Consider the following 18,323-nt stretch of genomic DNA (forward strand, 5'->3'; position numbering starts at 1 on the left):
AAAGTGATTTTCATGCTTCCAGGGGCCCGGGAAGTGAATTAAATACCATTTGGAGGCATTTAATGTTCAAGCAAAAACAGTTGATTTTTGACAAAAGAGATAACACCCCCCCCATTACGTCATGCTTCAGAAAGGTGAAAAATGGTCCGTTTTGAAATGTTTTATTTTTGAACGTCAGTTCACATTTGTAGGTAGATCATCAGTTTTAGAGCTAAAATGTGCATGTTTAAAGTGATTTTCATGCTTCCAGGGGCCCGGGAAGTGAATTAAATACCATTTGGAGGCATTTAATGTTCAAGCAAAAACAGGTGATATTTGACAAAAGAGATAACACCCTCCATTACGTCATGCTTCAGAAAGGTGAAAAATGGTCCGTTTTCAAATGTTTTATTTTTGAACGTCAGTTCACATTTGTAGGTAGATCGTCAGTTTTAGAGCTAAAATGTGTATGTTGAAAGTGATTTTCATGCTTCCAGGGGCCCGGGAAGTGAATTAAATACCATTTGGAGGCATTTAATGTTCAAGCAAAAACAGGTGATTTTTGACAAAAGAGATAACACCCCCCAATTACGTCATGCTTCAGAAAGGTGAAAAATGGTCCGTTTTCAAATGTTTTATTTTTGAACGTCAGTTCACATTTGTAGGTAGATCATCAGTTTTAAAACTAAAATTAGCATGTTTAAAGTGATTTTCATGCTTCCAGGGGCCCGGGAAGTGAATTAAATACCATTTGGAGGCATTTAATGTTCAAGCAAAAACAGGTGATTTTTGACAAAAGAGATAACACCCCCCCATTACGTCATGATTCAGAAAGGTGAAAAATGGTCCGTTTTCAAATGTTTTATTTTTGAACGTCAGTTCACATTTGTAGGTAGATCATCAGTTTAAGAGCTAAAATTAGCATGTTAAAAGTGATTTTCATGCTTCCAGGGGCCCGGGAAGTGAATTAAATACCATTTGGAGGCATTTAATGTTCAAGCAAAAACAGGTGATTTTTGACAAAAGAGATAACACCCCCCCATTACGTCATGCTTCAGAAAGGTGAAAAATGGTCTGTTTTCAAATGTTTTATTTTTGAACGTCAGTTCACATTTGGAGGTAGATCATCAGTTTTAGAGCTAAAATTAGCATGTTTAAAGTGATTTTCATGCTTCCAGGGGCCCGGGAAGTGAATTAAATACCATTTGGAGGCATTTAATGTTCAAGCAAAAACAGGTGATTTTTGACAAAAGAGATAACACCCCCCCCATTACGTCATGCTTCAGAAAGGTGAAAAATGGTCCGTTTTCAAATGTTTTATTTTTGAACGTCAGTTCACATTTGTAGGTAGATCATCAGTTTAAGAGCTAAAATTAGCATGTTTAAAGTGATTTTCATGCTTCCAGGGGCCCGGGAAGTGAATTAAATACCATTTGGAGGCATTTAATGTTCAAGCAAAAACAGGTGATTTTTGACAAAAGAGATAACACCCCCCCATTACGTCATGCTTCAGAAAGGTGAAAAATGGACCGTTTTCAAATGTTTTATTTTTGAGTGTCAGTTCACATTTGTAGGTAGATCATCAGTTTTAGAGCTAAAATTTGCATGTTTAAAGTGATTTTCATGCTTCCAGGGGCCCGGGAAGTGAATTAAATACCATTTGGAGGCATTTAATGTTCAAGCAAAAACAGGTGATATTTGACAAAAGAGATAACACCCCCCCCATTACGTCATGCTTCAGAAAGGTGAAAAATGGTCCGTTTTCAAATGTTTTATTTTTGAACGTCAGTTCACATTTGTAGGTAGATCGTCAGTTTTAGAGCTAAAATTTGTATGTTGAAAGTGATTTTCATGCTTCCAGGGGCCCGGGAAGTGAATTAAATACCATTTGGAGGCATTTAATGTTCAAGCAAAAACAGGTGATTTTTGACAAAAGAGATAACACCCCCCCATTACGTCATGCTTCAGAAAGGTGAAAAATGGTCTGTTTTCAAATGTTTTATTTTTGAACGTCAGTTCACATTTGTAGGTAGATCATCAGTTTAAGAGCTAAAATTAGCATGTTTAAAGCGATTTTCATGCTTTCAAGGGCCCGGGAAGTGAATTAAATACCATTTGGAGGCATTTAATGTTCAAGCAAAAACAGGTGATTTTTGACAAAAGAGATAACACCCCCCCATTACGTCATAATTCAGAAAGGTGAAAAATGGTCCGTTTTCAAATGTTTTATTTTTGAACGTCAGTTCACATTTGTAGGTAGATCATCAGTTTTAGAGCTAAAATTAGCATGTTTAAAGTGATTTTCATCCTTCCAGGGGCCCGGGAAGTGAATTAAATACCATTTGGAGGCATTTAATATTCAAACAAAAACAGGTGATTTTTGACAAAAGAGATAACACCCCCCCATTACGTCATGCTTCAGAAAGGTGAAAAATGGTCCATTTTCAAATGTTTTATTTTTGAACGTCAGTTCACATTTGTAGGTAGATCATCAGTTTAAGAGCTAAAATTAGCATGTTTAAAGTGATTTTCATGCTCCCAGGGGCCCGGGAAGTGAATTAAATACCATGTGGAGGCATTTAATGTTCAAGAAAAAACAGGTGATTTTTGACAAAAGAGATAACACCCCCCATTACGTCATGCTTCAGAAAGGTGAAAAATGGTCCATTTTCAAATGTTTTATTTTTGAACGTCAGTTCACATTTGTAGGTAGATCATCAGTTTTAGAGCTAAAATTAGCATGTTTAAAGCGATTTTCATGCTTCCAGGGGCCCGGGAAGTGAGTTAAATACCATTTGGAGGCATTTAATGTTCAAGCAAAAACAGGTGATTTTTGACAAAAGAGATAACACCCCCCCATTACGTCATGCTTCAGAAAGGTGAAAAATGGTCCGTTTTGAAATGTTTTATTTTAGAACGTCAGTTCACATTTGTAGGTAGATCATCAGTTTTAGAGCTAAAATTAGCATTTTAAAGTGATTTTCATGCTTCCAGGGGCCCGGGAAGTGAATTAAATACCATTTGGAGGCATTTAATGTTCAAGCAAAAACAGTTGATTTTTGACAAAAGAGATAACACCCCCCCATTACGTCATGCTTCAGAAAGGTGAAAAATGGTCCGTTTTGAAATGTTTTATTTTTGAACGTCAGTTCACATTTGTAGGTAGATCATCAGTTTAAGAGCTAAAATTAGCATGTTTAAAGTGATTTTCATGCTTCCAGGGGCCCGGGAAGTGAGTTAAATACCATTTGGAGGCATTTAATGTTCAAGCAAAAACAGGTGATTTTTGACAAAAGAGATAACACCCCCCCCCCATTACGTCATGCTTCAGAAAGGTGAAAAATGGTCCGTTTTGAAATGTTTTATTTTAGAACGTCAGTTCACATTTGTAGGTAGATCATCAGTTTTAGAGCTAAAATTAGCATGTTTAAAGTGATTTTCATGCTTCCAGGGGCCCGGGAAATGAATTAAATACCATTTGGAGGCATTTAATGTTCAAGCAAAAACAGTTGATTTTTGACAAAAGAGATAACACCCCCCATTACGTCATGCTTCAGAAAGGTGAAAAATGGTCCGTTTTGAAATGTTTTATTTTAGAACGTCAGTTCACATTTGTAGGTAGATCATCAGTTTTAGAGCTAAAATTAGCATGTTTAAAGTGATTTTCATGCTTCCAGGGGCCCGGGAAGTGAATTAAATACCATTTGGAGGCATTTAATGTTCAAGCAAAAACAGGTGATTTTTGACAAAAGAGATAACACCCCCCCATTACGTCATGCTTCAGAAAGGTGAAAAATGGTCCGTTTTCAAATGTTTTATTTTTGAACGTCAGTTCACATTTGTAGGTAGATCATCAGTTTAAGAGCTAAAATTAGCATGTTTAAAGTGATTTTCATGCTTCCAGGGGCCCGGGAAGTGAATTAAATACCATTTGGAGGCATTTAATGTTCAAGCAAAAACAGGTGATTTTTGACAAAAGAGTTAACACCCCCCCATTATGTCATGCTTCAGAAAGGTGAAAAATGGTCCGTTTTCAAATGTTTTATTTTTGAACGTCAGTTCACATTTGTAGGTAGATCATCAGTTTTAGAGCTAAAATTTGCATGTTTAAAGTGATTTTCATGCTTCCAGGGGCCCGGGAAGTGAATTAAATACCATTTGGAGGCATTTAATGTTCAAGCAAAAACAGGTGATATTTGACAAAAGAGATAACACCCCCCATTACGTCATGCTTCAGAAAGGTGAAAAATGGTCCGTTTTCAAATGTTTTATTTTTGAACGTCAGTTCACATTTGTAGGTAGATCGTCAGTTTTAGAGCTAAAATGTGTATGTTGAAAGTGATTTTCATGCTTCCAGGGGCCCGGGAAGTGAATTAAATACCATTTGGAGGCATTTAATGTTCAAGCAAAAACAGGTGATTTTTGACAAAAGAGATAACACCCCCCAATTACGTCATGCTTCAGAAAGGTGAAAAATGGTCCGTTTTCAAATGTTTTATTTTTGAACGTCAGTTCACATTTGTAGGTAGATCATCAGTTTTAAAACTAAAATTAGCATGTTTAAAGTGATTTTCATGCTTCCAGGGGCCCGGGAAGTGAATTAAATACCATTTGGAGGCATTTAATGTTCAAGCAAAAACAGTTGATTTTTGACAAAAGAGATAACACCCCCCCATTACGTCATGCTTCAGAAAGGTGAAAAATGGTCCGTTTTGAAATGTTTTATTTTTGAACGTCAGTTCACATTTGTAGGTAGATCATCAGTTTAAGAGCTAAAATTAGCATGTTTAAAGTGATTTTCATGCTTCCAGGGGCCCGGGAAGTGAGTTAAATACCATTTGGAGGCATTTAATGTTCAAGCAAAAACAGGTGATTTTTGACAAAAGAGATAACACCCCCCCCCCATTACGTCATGCTTCAGAAAGGTGAAAAATGGTCCGTTTTGAAATGTTTTATTTTAGAACGTCAGTTCACATTTGTAGGTAGATCATCAGTTTTAGAGCTAAAATTAGCATGTTTAAAGTGATTTTCATGCTTCCAGGGGCCCGGGAAATGAATTAAATACCATTTGGAGGCATTTAATGTTCAAGCAAAAACAGTTGATTTTTGACAAAAGAGATAACACCCCCCATTACGTCATGCTTCAGAAAGGTGAAAAATGGTCCGTTTTGAAATGTTTTATTTTAGAACGTCAGTTCACATTTGTAGGTAGATCATCAGTTTTAGAGCTAAAATTAGCATGTTTAAAGTGATTTTCATGCTTCCAGGGGCCCGGGAAGTGAATTAAATACCATTTGGAGGCATTTAATGTTCAAGCAAAAACAGGTGATTTTTGACAAAAGAGATAACACCCCCCCATTACGTCATGCTTCAGAAAGGTGAAAAATGGTCCGTTTTCAAATGTTTTATTTTTGAACGTCAGTTCACATTTGTAGGTAGATCATCAGTTTAAGAGCTAAAATTAGCATGTTTAAAGTGATTTTCATGCTTCCAGGGGCCCGGGAAGTGAATTAAATACCATTTGGAGGCATTTAATGTTCAAGCAAAAACAGGTGATTTTTGACAAAAGAGTTAACACCCCCCCATTATGTCATGCTTCAGAAAGGTGAAAAATGGTCCGTTTTCAAATGTTTTATTTTTGAACGTCAGTTCACATTTGTAGGTAGATCATCAGTTTTAGAGCTAAAATTTGCATGTTTAAAGTGATTTTCATGCTTCCAGGGGCCCGGGAAGTGAATTAAATACCATTTGGAGGCATTTAATGTTCAAGCAAAAACAGGTGATATTTGACAAAAGAGATAACACCCCCCATTACGTCATGCTTCAGAAAGGTGAAAAATGGTCCGTTTTCAAATGTTTTATTTTTGAACGTCAGTTCACATTTGTAGGTAGATCGTCAGTTTTAGAGCTAAAATGTGTATGTTGAAAGTGATTTTCATGCTTCCAGGGGCCCGGGAAGTGAATTAAATACCATTTGGAGGCATTTAATGTTCAAGCAAAAACAGGTGATTTTTGACAAAAGAGATAACACCCCCCAATTACGTCATGCTTCAGAAAGGTGAAAAATGGTCCGTTTTCAAATGTTTTATTTTTGAACGTCAGTTCACATTTGTAGGTAGATCATCAGTTTTAAAACTAAAATTAGCATGTTTAAAGTGATTTTCATGCTTCCAGGGGCCCGGGAAGTGAATTAAATACCATTTGGAGGCATTTAATGTTCAAGCAAAAACAGGTGATTTTTGACAAAAGAGATAACACCCCCCCATTACGTCATGATTCAGAAAGGTGAAAAATGGTCCGTTTTCAAATGTTTTATTTTTGAACGTCAGTTCACATTTGTAGATAGATCATCAGTTTAAGAGCTAAAATTAGCATGTTTAAAGTGATTTTCATGCTTCCAGGGGCCCGGGAAGTGAATTAAATACCATTTGGAGGCATTTAATGTTCAAGCAAAAACAGGTGATTTTTGACAAAAGAGATAACACCCCCCCCATTACGTCATGCTTCAGAAAGGTGAAAAATGGTCTGTTTTCAAATGTTTTATTTTTGAACGTCAGTTCACATTTGTAGGTAGATCATCAGTTTTAGAGCTAAAATTAGCATGTTTAAAGTGATTTTCATCCTTCCATTGGCCCGGGAAGTGAATTAAATACCATTTGGAGGCATTTAATATTCAAACAAAAACAGGTGATTTTTGACAAAAGAGATAACACCCCCCCATTACGTCATGCTTCAGAAAGGTGAAAAATGGTCCATTTTCAAATGTTTTATTTTTGAACGTCAGTTCACATTTGTAGGTAGATCATCAGTTTTAGAGCTAAAATTAGCATGTTTAAAGCGATTTTTATGCTTCCAGGGGCCCGGGAAGTGAGTTAAATACCATTTGGAGGCATTTAATGTTCAAGCTAAAACAGGTGATTTTTGACAAAAGAGATAACACCCCCCCCCCCATTACATCATGCTTCAGAAAGGTGAAAAATGGTCCGTTTTGAAATGTTTTATTTTAGAACGTCAGTTCACATTTGTAGGTATATCATCAGTTTTAGAGCTAAAATTAGCATGTTTAAAGTGATTTTCATGCTTCCAGGGGCCCGGGAAGTGAATTAAATACCATTTGGAGGCATTTAATGTTCAAGCAAAAACAGTTGATTTTTGACAAAAGAGATAATACCCCCCCATTACGTCATGCTTCAGAAAGGTGAAAAATGGTCCGTTTTGAAATGTTTTATTTTAGAACGTCAGTTCACATTTGGAGGTAGATCATCAGTTTTAGAGCTAAAATTAGCATGTTTAAAGTGATTTTCATGCTTCCAGGGGCCCGGGAAGTGAATTAAATACCATTTGGAGGCATTTAATGTTCAAGCAAAAACAGGTGATTTTTGACAAAAGAGATAACACCCCCCCCATTACGTCATGCTTCAGAAAGGTGAAAAATGGTCCGTTTTCAAATGTTTTATTTTTGAACGTCAGTTCACATTTGTAGGTAGATCATCAGTTTAAGAGCTAAAATTAGCATGTTTAAAGTGATTTTCATGCTTCCAGGGGCCCGGGAAGTGAATTAAATACCATTTGGAGGCATTTAATGTTCAAGCAAAAACAGGTGATTTTTGACAAAAGAGATAACACCCCCCCATTACGTCATGCTTCAGAAAGGTGAAAAATGGACCGTTTTCAAATGTTTTATTTTTGAGTGTCAGTTCACATTTGTAGGTAGATCATCAGTTTTAGAGCTAAAATTTGCATGTTTAAAGTGATTTTCATGCTTCCAGGGGCCCGGGAAGTGAATTAAATACCATTTGGAGGCATTTAATGTTCAAGCAAAAACAGGTGATATTTGACAAAAGAGATAACACCCCCCCATTACGTCATGCTTCAGAAAGGTGAAAAATGGTCCATTTTCAAATGTTTTATTTTTGAACGTCAGTTCACATTTGTAGGTAGATCATCAGTTTTAGAGCTAAAATTAGCATGTTTAAAGCGATTTTTATGCTTCCAGGGGCCCGGGAAGTGAGTTAAATACCATTTGGAGGCATTTAATGTTCAAGCTAAAACAGGTGATTTTTGACAAAAGAGATAACACCCCCCCCCATTACATCATGCTTCAGAAAGGTGAAAAATGGTCCGTTTTGAAATGTTTTATTTTAGAACGTCAGTTCACATTTGTAGGTATATCATCAGTTTTAGAGCTAAAATTAGCATGTTTAAAGTGATTTTCATGCTTCCAGGGGCCCGGGAAGTGAATTAAATACCATTTGGAGGCATTTAATGTTCAAGCAAAAACAGTTGATTTTTGACAAAAGAGATAATACCCCCCCATTACGTCATGCTTCAGAAAGGTGAAAAATGGTCCGTTTTGAAATGTTTTATTTTAGAACGTCAGTTCACATTTGGAGGTAGATCATCAGTTTTAGAGCTAAAATTAGCATGTTTAAAGTGATTTTCATGCTTCCAGGGGCCCGGGAAGTGAATTAAATACCATTTGGAGGCATTTAATGTTCAAGCAAAAACAGGTGATTTTTGACAAAAGAGATAACACCCCCCCCCATTACATCATGCTTCAGAAAGGTGAAAAATGGTCCGTTTTGAAATGTTTTATTTTAGAACGTCAGTTCACATTTGTAGGTATATCATCAGTTTTAGAGCTAAAATTAGCATGTTTAAAGTGATTTTCATGCTTCCAGGGGCCCGGGAAGTGAATTAAATACCATTTGGAGGCATTTAATGTTCAAGCAAAAACAGTTGATTTTTGACAAAAGAGATAATACCCCCCCATTACGTCATGCTTCAGAAAGGTGAAAAATGGTCCGTTTTGAAATGTTTTATTTTTGAGTGTCAGTTCACATTTGTAGGTAGATCATCAGTTTTAGAGCTAAAATTTGCATGTTTAAAGTGATTTTCATGCTTCCAGGGGCCCGGGAAGTGAATTAAATACCATTTGGATGCATTTAATGTTCAAGCAAAAACAGGTGATATTTGACAAAAGAGATAACACCCCCCCATTACGTCATGCTTCAGAAAGGTGAAAAATGGTCCGTTTTCAAATGTTTTATTTTTGAACGTCAGTTCACATTTGTAGGTAGATCGTCAGTTTTAGAGCTAAAATTAGCATGTTTAAAGTGATTTTCATGCTTCCAGGGGCCCGGGAAGTGAGTTAAATACCATTTGGAGGCATTTAATGTTCAAGCAAAAACAGGTGATTTTTGACAAAAGAGATAACACCCCCCCCCCATTACGTCATGCTTCAGAAAGGTGAAAAATGGTCCGTTTTGAAATGTTTTATTTTAGAACGTCAGTTCACATTTGTAGGTAGATCATCAGTTTTAGAGCTAAAATTAGCATGTTTAAAGTGATTTTCATGCTTCCAGGGGCCCGGGAAGTGAATTAAATACAATTTGGAGGCATTTAATGTTCAAGCAAAAACAGTTGATTTTTGACAAAAGAGATAACACCCCCCATTACGTCATGCTTCAGAAAGGTGAAAAATGGTCCGTTTTGAAATGTTTTATTTTAGAACGTCAGTTCACATTTGTAGGTAGATCATCAGTTTTAGAGCTAAAATTAGCATGTTTAAAGTGATTTTCATGCTTCCAGGGGCCCGGGAAGTGAATTAAATACCATTTGGAGGCATTTAATGTTCAAGCAAAAACAGGTGATTTTTGACAAAAGAGATAACACCCCGCCATTACGTCATGCTTCAGAAAGGTGAAAAATGGTCCGTTTTCAAATGTTTTATTTTTGAACGTCAGTTCACATTTGTAGGTAGATCATCAGTTTAAGAGCTAAAATTAGCATGTTTAAAGTGATTTTCATGCTTCCAGGGGCCCGGGAAGTGAATTAAATACCATTTGGAGGCATTTAATGTTCAAGCAAAAACAGGTGATTTTTGACAAAAGAGTTAACACCCCCCCATTATGTCATGCTTCAGAAAGGTGAAAAATGGTCCGTTTTCAAATGTTTTATTTTTGAACGTCAGTTCACATTTGTAGGTAGATCATCAGTTTTAGAGCTAAAATTTGCATGTTTAAAGTGATTTTCATGCTTCCAGGGGCCCGGGAAGTGAATTAAATACCATTTGGAGGCATTTAATGTTCAAGCAAAAACAGGTGATATTTGACAAAAGAGATAACACCCCCCATTACGTCATGCTTCAGAAAGGTGAAAAATGGTCCGTTTTCAAATGTTTTATTTTTGAACGTCAGTTCACATTTGTAGGTAGATCGTCAGTTTTAGAGCTAAAATGTGTATGTTGAAAGTGATTTTCATGCTTCCAGGGGCCCGGGAAGTGAATTAAATACCATTTGGAGGCATTTAATGTTCAAGCAAAAACAGGTGATTTTTGACAAAAGAGATAACACCCCCCAATTACGTCATGCTTCAGAAAGGTGAAAAATGGTCCGTTTTCAAATGTTTTATTTTTGAACGTCAGTTCACATTTGTAGGTAGATCATCAGTTTTAAAACTAAAATTAGCATGTTTAAAGTGATTTTCATGCTTCCAGGGGCCCGGGAAGTGAATTAAATACCATTTGGAGGCATTTAATGTTCAAGCAAAAACAGGTGATTTTTGACAAAAGAGATAACACCCCCCCATTACGTCATGATTCAGAAAGGTGAAAAATGGTCCGTTTTCAAATGTTTTATTTTTGAACGTCAGTTCACATTTGTAGGTAGATCATCAGTTTAAGAGCTAAAATTAGCATGTTTAAAGTGATTTTCATGCTTCCAGGGGCCCGGGAAGTGAATTAAATACCATTTGGAGGCATTTAATGTTCAAGCAAAAACAGGTGATTTTTGACAAAAGAGATAACACCCCCCCCATTACGTCATGCTTCAGAAAGGTGAAAAATGGTCTGTTTTCAAATGTTTTATTTTTGAACGTCAGTTCACATTTGTAGGTAGATCATCAGTTTTAGAGCTAAAATTAGCATGTTGAAAGTGATTTTCATGCTTCCAGGGGCCCGGGAAGTGAATTAAATACCATTTGGAGGCATTTAATGTTCAAGCAAAAACAAGTGATTTTTGACAAAAGAGATAACACCCCCCCATTACGTCATGCTTCAGAAAGGTGAAAAATTGTCCGTTTTCAAATGTTTTATTTTTGAACGTCAGTTCACATTTGTAGGTAGATCATCAGTTTTAGAGCTAAAATTAGCATGTTTAAAGTGATTTTCATCCTTCCATTGGCCCGGGAAGTGAATTAAATACCATTTGGAGGCATTTAATATTCAAACAAAAACAGGTGATTTTTGACAAAAGAGATAACACCCCCCCATTACGTCATGCTTCAGAAAGGTGAAAAATGGTCCATTTTCAAATGTTTTATTTTTGAACGTCAGTTCACATTTGTAGGTAGATCATCAGTTTTAGAGCTAAAATTAGCATGTTTAAAGCGATTTTTATGCTTCCAGGGGCCCGGGAAGTGAGTTAAATACCATTTGGAGGCATTTAATGTTCAAGCTAAAACAGGTGATTTTTGACAAAAGAGATAACACCCCCCCCCCATTACATCATGCTTCAGAAAGGTGAAAAATGGTCCGTTTTGAAATGTTTTATTTTAGAACGTCAGTTCACATTTGTAGGTATATCATCAGTTTTAGAGCTAAAATTAGCATGTTTAAAGTGATTTTCATGCTTCCAGGGGCCCGGGAAGTGAATTAAATACCATTTGGAGGCATTTAATGTTCAAGCAAAAACAGTTGATTTTTGACAAAAGAGATAATACCCCCCCATTACGTCATGCTTCAGAAAGGTGAAAAATGGTCCGTTTTGAAATGTTTTATTTTAGAACGTCAGTTCACATTTGGAGGTAGATCATCAGTTTTAGAGCTAAAATTAGCATGTTTAAAGTGATTTTCATGCTTCCAGGGGCCCGGGAAGTGAATTAAATACCATTTGGAGGCATTTAATGTTCAAGCAAAAACAGGTGATTTTTGACAAAAGAGATAACACCCCCCCCATTACGTCATGCTTCAGAAAGGTGAAAAATGGTCCGTTTTCAAATGTTTTATTTTTGAACGTCAGTTCACATTTGTAGGTAGATCATCAGTTTAAGAGCTAAAATTAGCATGTTTAAAGTGATTTTCATGCTTCCAGGGGCCCGGGAAGTGAATTAAATACCATTTGGAGGCATTTAATGTTCAAGCAAAAACAGGTGATTTTTGACAAAAGAGATAACACCCCCCCATTACGTCATGCTTCAGAAAGGTGAAAAATGGACCGTTTTCAAATGTTTTATTTTTGAGTGTCAGTTCACATTTGTAGGTAGATCATCAGTTTTAGAGCTAAAATTTGCATGTTTAAAGTGATTTTCATGCTTCCAGGGGCCCGGGAAGTGAATTAAATACCATTTGGAGGCATTTAATGTTCAAGCAAAAACAGGTGATATTTGACAAAAGAGATAACACCCCCCCCATTACGTCATGCTTCAGAAAGGTGAAAAATGGTCCGTTTTCAAATGTTTTATTTTTGAACGTCAGTTCACATTTGTAGGTAGATCATCAGTTTTAGAGCTAAAATTAGCATGTTTAAAGCGATTTTTATGCTTCCAGGGGCCCGGGAAGTGAGTTAAATACCATTTGGAGGCATTTAATGTTCAAGCTAAAACAGGTGATTTTTGACAAAAGAGATAACACCCCCCCCCCATTACATCATGCTTCAGAAAGGTGAAAAATGGTCCGTTTTGAAATGTTTTATTTTAGAACGTCAGTTCACATTTGTAGGTATATCATCAGTTTTAGAGCTAAAATTAGCATGTTTAAAGTGATTTTCATGCTTCGAGGGGCCCGGGAAGTGAATTAAATACCATTTGGAGGCATTTAATGTTCAAGCAAAAACAGTTGATTTTTGACAAAAGAGATAATACCCCCCCATTACGTCATGCTTCAGAAAGGTGAAAAATGGTCCGTTTTGAAATGTTTTATTTTAGAACGTCAGTTCACATTTGGAGGTAGATCATCAGTTTTAGAGCTAAAATTAGCATGTTTAAAGTGATTTTCATGCTTCCAGGGGCCCGGGAAGTGAATTAAATACCATTTGGAGGCATTTAATGTTCAAGCAAAAACAGGTGATTTTTGACAAAAGAGATAACACCCCCCCCATTACGTCATGCTTCAGAAAGGTGAAAAATGGTCCGTTTTCAAATGTTTTATTTTTGAACGTCAGTTCACATTTGTAGGTAGATCATCAGTTTAAGAGCTAAAATTAGCATGTTTAAAGTGATTTTCATGCTTCCAGGGGCCCGGGAAGTGAATTAAATACCATTTGGAGGCATTTAATGTTCAAGCAAAAACAGGTGATTTTTGACAAAAGAGATAACACCCCCCCATTACGTCATGCTTCAGAAAGGTGAAAAATGGACCGTTTTCAAATGTTTTATTTTTGAGTGTCAGTTCACATTTGTAGGTAGATCATCAGTTTTAGAGCTAAAATGTGCATGTTTAAAGTGATTTTCATGCTTCCAGGGGCCCGGGAAGTGAATTAAATACCATTTGGAGGCATTTAATGTTCAAGCAAAAACAGGTGATATTTGACAAAAGAGATAACACCCCCCCCATTACGTCATGCTTCAGAAAGGTGAAAAATGGTCCGTTTTCAAATGTTTTATTTTTGAACGTCAGTTCACATTTGTAGGTAGATCGTCAGTTTTAGAGCTAAAATTTGTATGTTGAAAGTGATTTTCATGCTTCCAGGGGCCCGGGAAGTGAATTAAATACCATTTGGAGGCATTTAATGTTCAAGCAAAAACAGGTGATTTTTGACAAAAGAGATAACACCCCCCCATTACGTCATGCTTCAGAAAGGTGAAAAATGGTCTGTTTTCAAATGTTTTATTTTTGAACGTCAGTTCACATTTGTAGGTAGATCATCAGTTTAAGAGCTAAAATTAGCATGTTTAAAGCGATTTTCATGCTTTCAAGGGCCCGGGAAGTGAATTAAATACCATTTGGAGGCATTTAATGTTCAAGCAAAAACAGGTGATTTTTGACAAAAGAGATAACACCCCCCCATTACGTCATAATTCAGAAAGGTGAAAAATGGTCCGTTTTCAAATGTTTTATTTTTGAACGTCAGTTCACATTTGTAGGTAGATCATCAGTTTAAGAGCTAAAATTAGCATGTTTAAAGTGATTTTCATCCTTCCAGGGGCCCGGGAAGTGAATTAAATACCATTTGGAGGCATTTAATATTCAAACAAAAACAGGTGATTTTTGACAAAAGAGATAACACCCCCCCATTACGTCATGCTTCAGAAAGGTGAAAAATGGTCCATTTTCAAATGTTTTATTTTTGAACGTCAGTTCACATTTGTAGGTAGATCATCAGTTTAAGAGCTAAAATTAGCATGTTTAAAGTGATTTTCATGCTCCCAGGGGCCCGGGAAGTGAATTAAATACCATTTGGAGGCATTTAATGTTCAAGCAAAGACAGGTGATTTTTGACAAAAGAGATAACACCCCCCCATTACGTCATGCTTCAGAAAGGTGAAAAATGGTCCGTTTTGAAATGTTTTATTTTAGAACGTCAGTTCACATTTGTAGGTAGATCATCAGTTTTAGAGCTAAAATTAGCATTTTAAAGTGATTTTCATGCTTCCAGGGGCCCGGGAAGTGAATTAAATACCATTTGGAGGCATTTAATGTTCAAGCAAAAACAGTTGATTTTTGACAAAAGAGATAACACCCCCCCATTACGTCATGCTTCAGAAAGGTGAAAAATGGTCCGTTTTGAAATGTTTTATTTTAGAACGTCAGTTCACATTTGTAGGTAGATCATCAGTTTTAGAGCTAAAATTAGCATGTTTAAAGTGATTTTCATGCTTCCAGGGGCCCGGGAAGTGAATTAAATACCATTTGGAGGCATTTAATGTTCAAGCAATAACAGGTGATTTTTGACAAAAGAGATAACACCCCCCCCATTACGTCATGCTTCAGAAAGGTGAAAAATGGTCCGTTTTCAAATGTTTTATTTTTGAACGTCAGTTCACATTTGTAGGTAGATCATCAGTTTAAGAGCTAAAATTAGCATGTTTAAAGTGATTTTCATGCTTCCAGGGGCCCGGGAAGTGAATTAAATACCATTTGGAGGCATTTAATGTTCAAGCAAAAACAGGTGATGTTTGACAAAAGAGATAACACCCCCCCATTACGTCATGCTTCAGAAAGGTGAAAAATGGTCCGTTTTCAAATGTTTTATTTTTGAACGTCAGTTCACATTTGTAGGTAGATCATCAGTTTTAGAGCTAAAATTTGCATGTTTAAAGTGATTTTCATGCTTCCAGGGGCCCGGGAAGTGAATTAAATACCATTTGGAGGCATTTAATGTTCAAGCAAAAACAGGTGATATTTGACAAAAGAGATAACACCCCCCCATTACGTCATGCTTCAGAAAGGTGAAAAATGGTCCGTTTTCAAATGTTTTATTTTTGAACGTCAGTTCACATTTGTAGGTAGATCGTCAGTTTTAGAGCTAAAATTTATATGTTGAAAGTGATTTTCATGCTTCCAGGGGCCCGGGAAGTGAATTAAATACCATTTGGAGGCATTTAATGTTCAAGCAAAAACAGGTGATTTTTGACAAAAGAGATAACACCCCCCAATTACGTCATGCTTCAGAAAGGTGAAAAATGGTCCGTTTTCAAATGTTTTATTTTTGAACGTCAGTTCACATTTGTAGGTAGATCATCAGTTTTAAAACTAAAATTAGCATGTTTAAAGTGATTTTCATGCTTCCAGGGGCCCGGGAAGTGAATTAAATACCATTTGGAGGCATTTAATGTTCAAGCAAAAACAGGTGATTTTTGACAAAAGAGATAACACCCCGCCATTACGTCATGCTTCAGAAAGGTGAAAAATGGTCTGTTTTCAAATGTTTTATTTTTGAAAGTCAGTTCACATTTGTAGGTAGATCATCAGTTTTAGAGCTAAAATTAGCATGTTTAAAGTGATTTTCATGCTTCCAGGGGCCCGGGAAGTGAATTAAATACCATTTGGAGGCATTTAATGTTCAAGCAAAAACAGGTGATTTTTGACAAAAGAGATAACACCCCCCCATTACGTCATGCTTCAGAAAGGTGAAAAATTGTCCGTTTTCAAATGTTTTATTTTTGAACGTCAGTTCACATTTGTAGGTAGATCATCAGTTTTAGAGCTAAAATTAGCATGTTTAAAGTGATTTTCATGCTTCCAGGGGCCCGGGAAGTGAATTAAATACCATTTGGAGGCATTTAATGTTCAAGCAAAAACAGGTGATTTTTGACAAAAGAGATAACACCCCCCATTACGTCATGCTTCAAAAAGGTGAAAAATGGTCCGTTTTCAAATGTTTTATTTTTGAACGTCAGTTCACATTTGTAGGTAGATCATCAGTTTTAAAACTAAAATTAGCATGTTTAAAGTGATTTTCATGCTTCCAGGGGCCCGGGAAGTGAATTAAATACCATTTGGAGGCATTTAATGTTCAAGCAAAAACAGGTGATTTTTGACAAAAGAGATAACACCCCCCCATTACGTCATGATTCAGAAAGGTGAAAAATGGTCCGTTTTCAAATGTTTTATTTTTGAACGTCAGTTCACATTTGTAGGTAGATCATCAGTTTAAGAGCTAAAATTAGCATGTTAAAAGTGATTTTCATGCTTCCAGGGGCCCGGGAAGTGAATTAAATACCATTTGGAGGCATTTAATGTTCAAGCAAAAACAGGTGATTTTTGACAAAAGAGATAACACCCCCCCATTACGTCATGCTTCAGAAAGGTGAAAAATGGTCTGTTTTCAAATGTTTTATTTTTGAACGTCAGTTGACATTTGGAGGTAGATCATCAGTTTTAGAGCTAAAATTAGCATGTTTAAAGTGATTTTCATGCTTCCAGGGGCCCGGGAAGTGAATTAAATACCATTTGGAGGCATTTAATGTTCAAGCAAAAACAGGTGATTTTTGACAAAAGAGATAACACCCCCCCCATTACGTCATGCTTCAGAAAGGTGAAAAATGGTCCGTTTTCAAATGTTTTATTTTTGAACGTCAGTTCACATTTGTAGGTAGATCATCAGTTTAAGAGCTAAAATTAGCATGTTTAAAGTGATTTTCATGCTTCCAGGGGCCCGGGAAGTGAATTAAATACCATTTGGAGGCATTTAATGTTCAAGCAAAAACAGGTGATTTTTGACAAAAGAGATAACACCCCCCCATTACGTCATGCTTCAGAAAGGTGAAAAATGGACCGTTTTCAAATGTTTTATTTTTGAGTGTCAGTTCACATTTGTAGGTAGATCATCAGTTTTAGAGCTAAAATTTGCATGTTTAAAGTGATTTTCATGCTTCCAGGGGCCCGGGAAGTGAATTAAATACCATTTGGAGGCATTTAATGTTCAAGCAAAAACAGGTGATATTTGACAAAAGAGATAACACCCCCCCCATTACGTCATGCTTCAGAAAGGTGAAAAATGGTCCGTTTTCAAATGTTTTATTTTTGAACGTCAGTTCACATTTGTAGGTAGATCGTCAGTTTTAGAGCTAAAATTTGTATGTTGAAAGTGATTTTCATGCTTCCAGGGGCCCGGGAAGTGAATTAAATACCATTTGGAGGCATTTAATGTTCAAGCAAAAACAGGTGATTTTTGACAAAAGAGATAACACCCCCCCATTACGTCATGCTTCAGAAAGGTGAAAAATGGTCTGTTTTCAAATGTTTTATTTTTGAACGTCAGTTCACATTTGTAGGTAGATCATCAGTTTAAGAGCTAAAATTAGCATGTTTAAAGCGATTTTCATGCTTTCAAGGGCCCGGGAAGTGAATTAAATACCATTTGGAGGCATTTAATGTTCAAGCAAAAACAGGTGATTTTTGACAAAAGAGATAACACCCCCCCATTACGTCATAATTCAGAAAGGTGAAAAATGGTCCGTTTTCAAATGTTTTATTTTTGAACGTCAGTTCACATTTGTAGGTAGATCATCAGTTTTAGAGCTAAAATTAGCATGTTTAAAGTGATTTTCATCCTTCCAGGGGCCCGGGAAGTGAATTAAATACCATTTGGAGGCATTTAATATTCAAACAAAAACAGGTGATTTTTGACAAAAGAGATAACACCCCCCCATTACGTCATGCTTCAGAAAGGTGAAAAATGGTCCATTTTCAAATGTTTTATTTTTGAACGTCAGTTCACATTTGTAGGTAGATCATCAGTTTAAGAGCTAAAATTAGCATGTTTAAAGTGATTTTCATGCTCCCAGGGGCCCGGGAAGTGAATTAAATACCATGTGGAGGCATTTAATGTTCAAGAAAAAACAGGTGATTTTTGACAAAAGAGATAACACCCCCCATTACGTCATGCTTCAGAAAGGTGAAA

This window comes from Lissotriton helveticus, chromosome 12 (genome assembly GCF_964261635.1).
Source record: "Lissotriton helveticus chromosome 12, aLisHel1.1, whole genome shotgun sequence".
Lineage (NCBI taxonomy): Eukaryota > Metazoa > Chordata > Amphibia > Caudata > Salamandridae > Lissotriton > Lissotriton helveticus.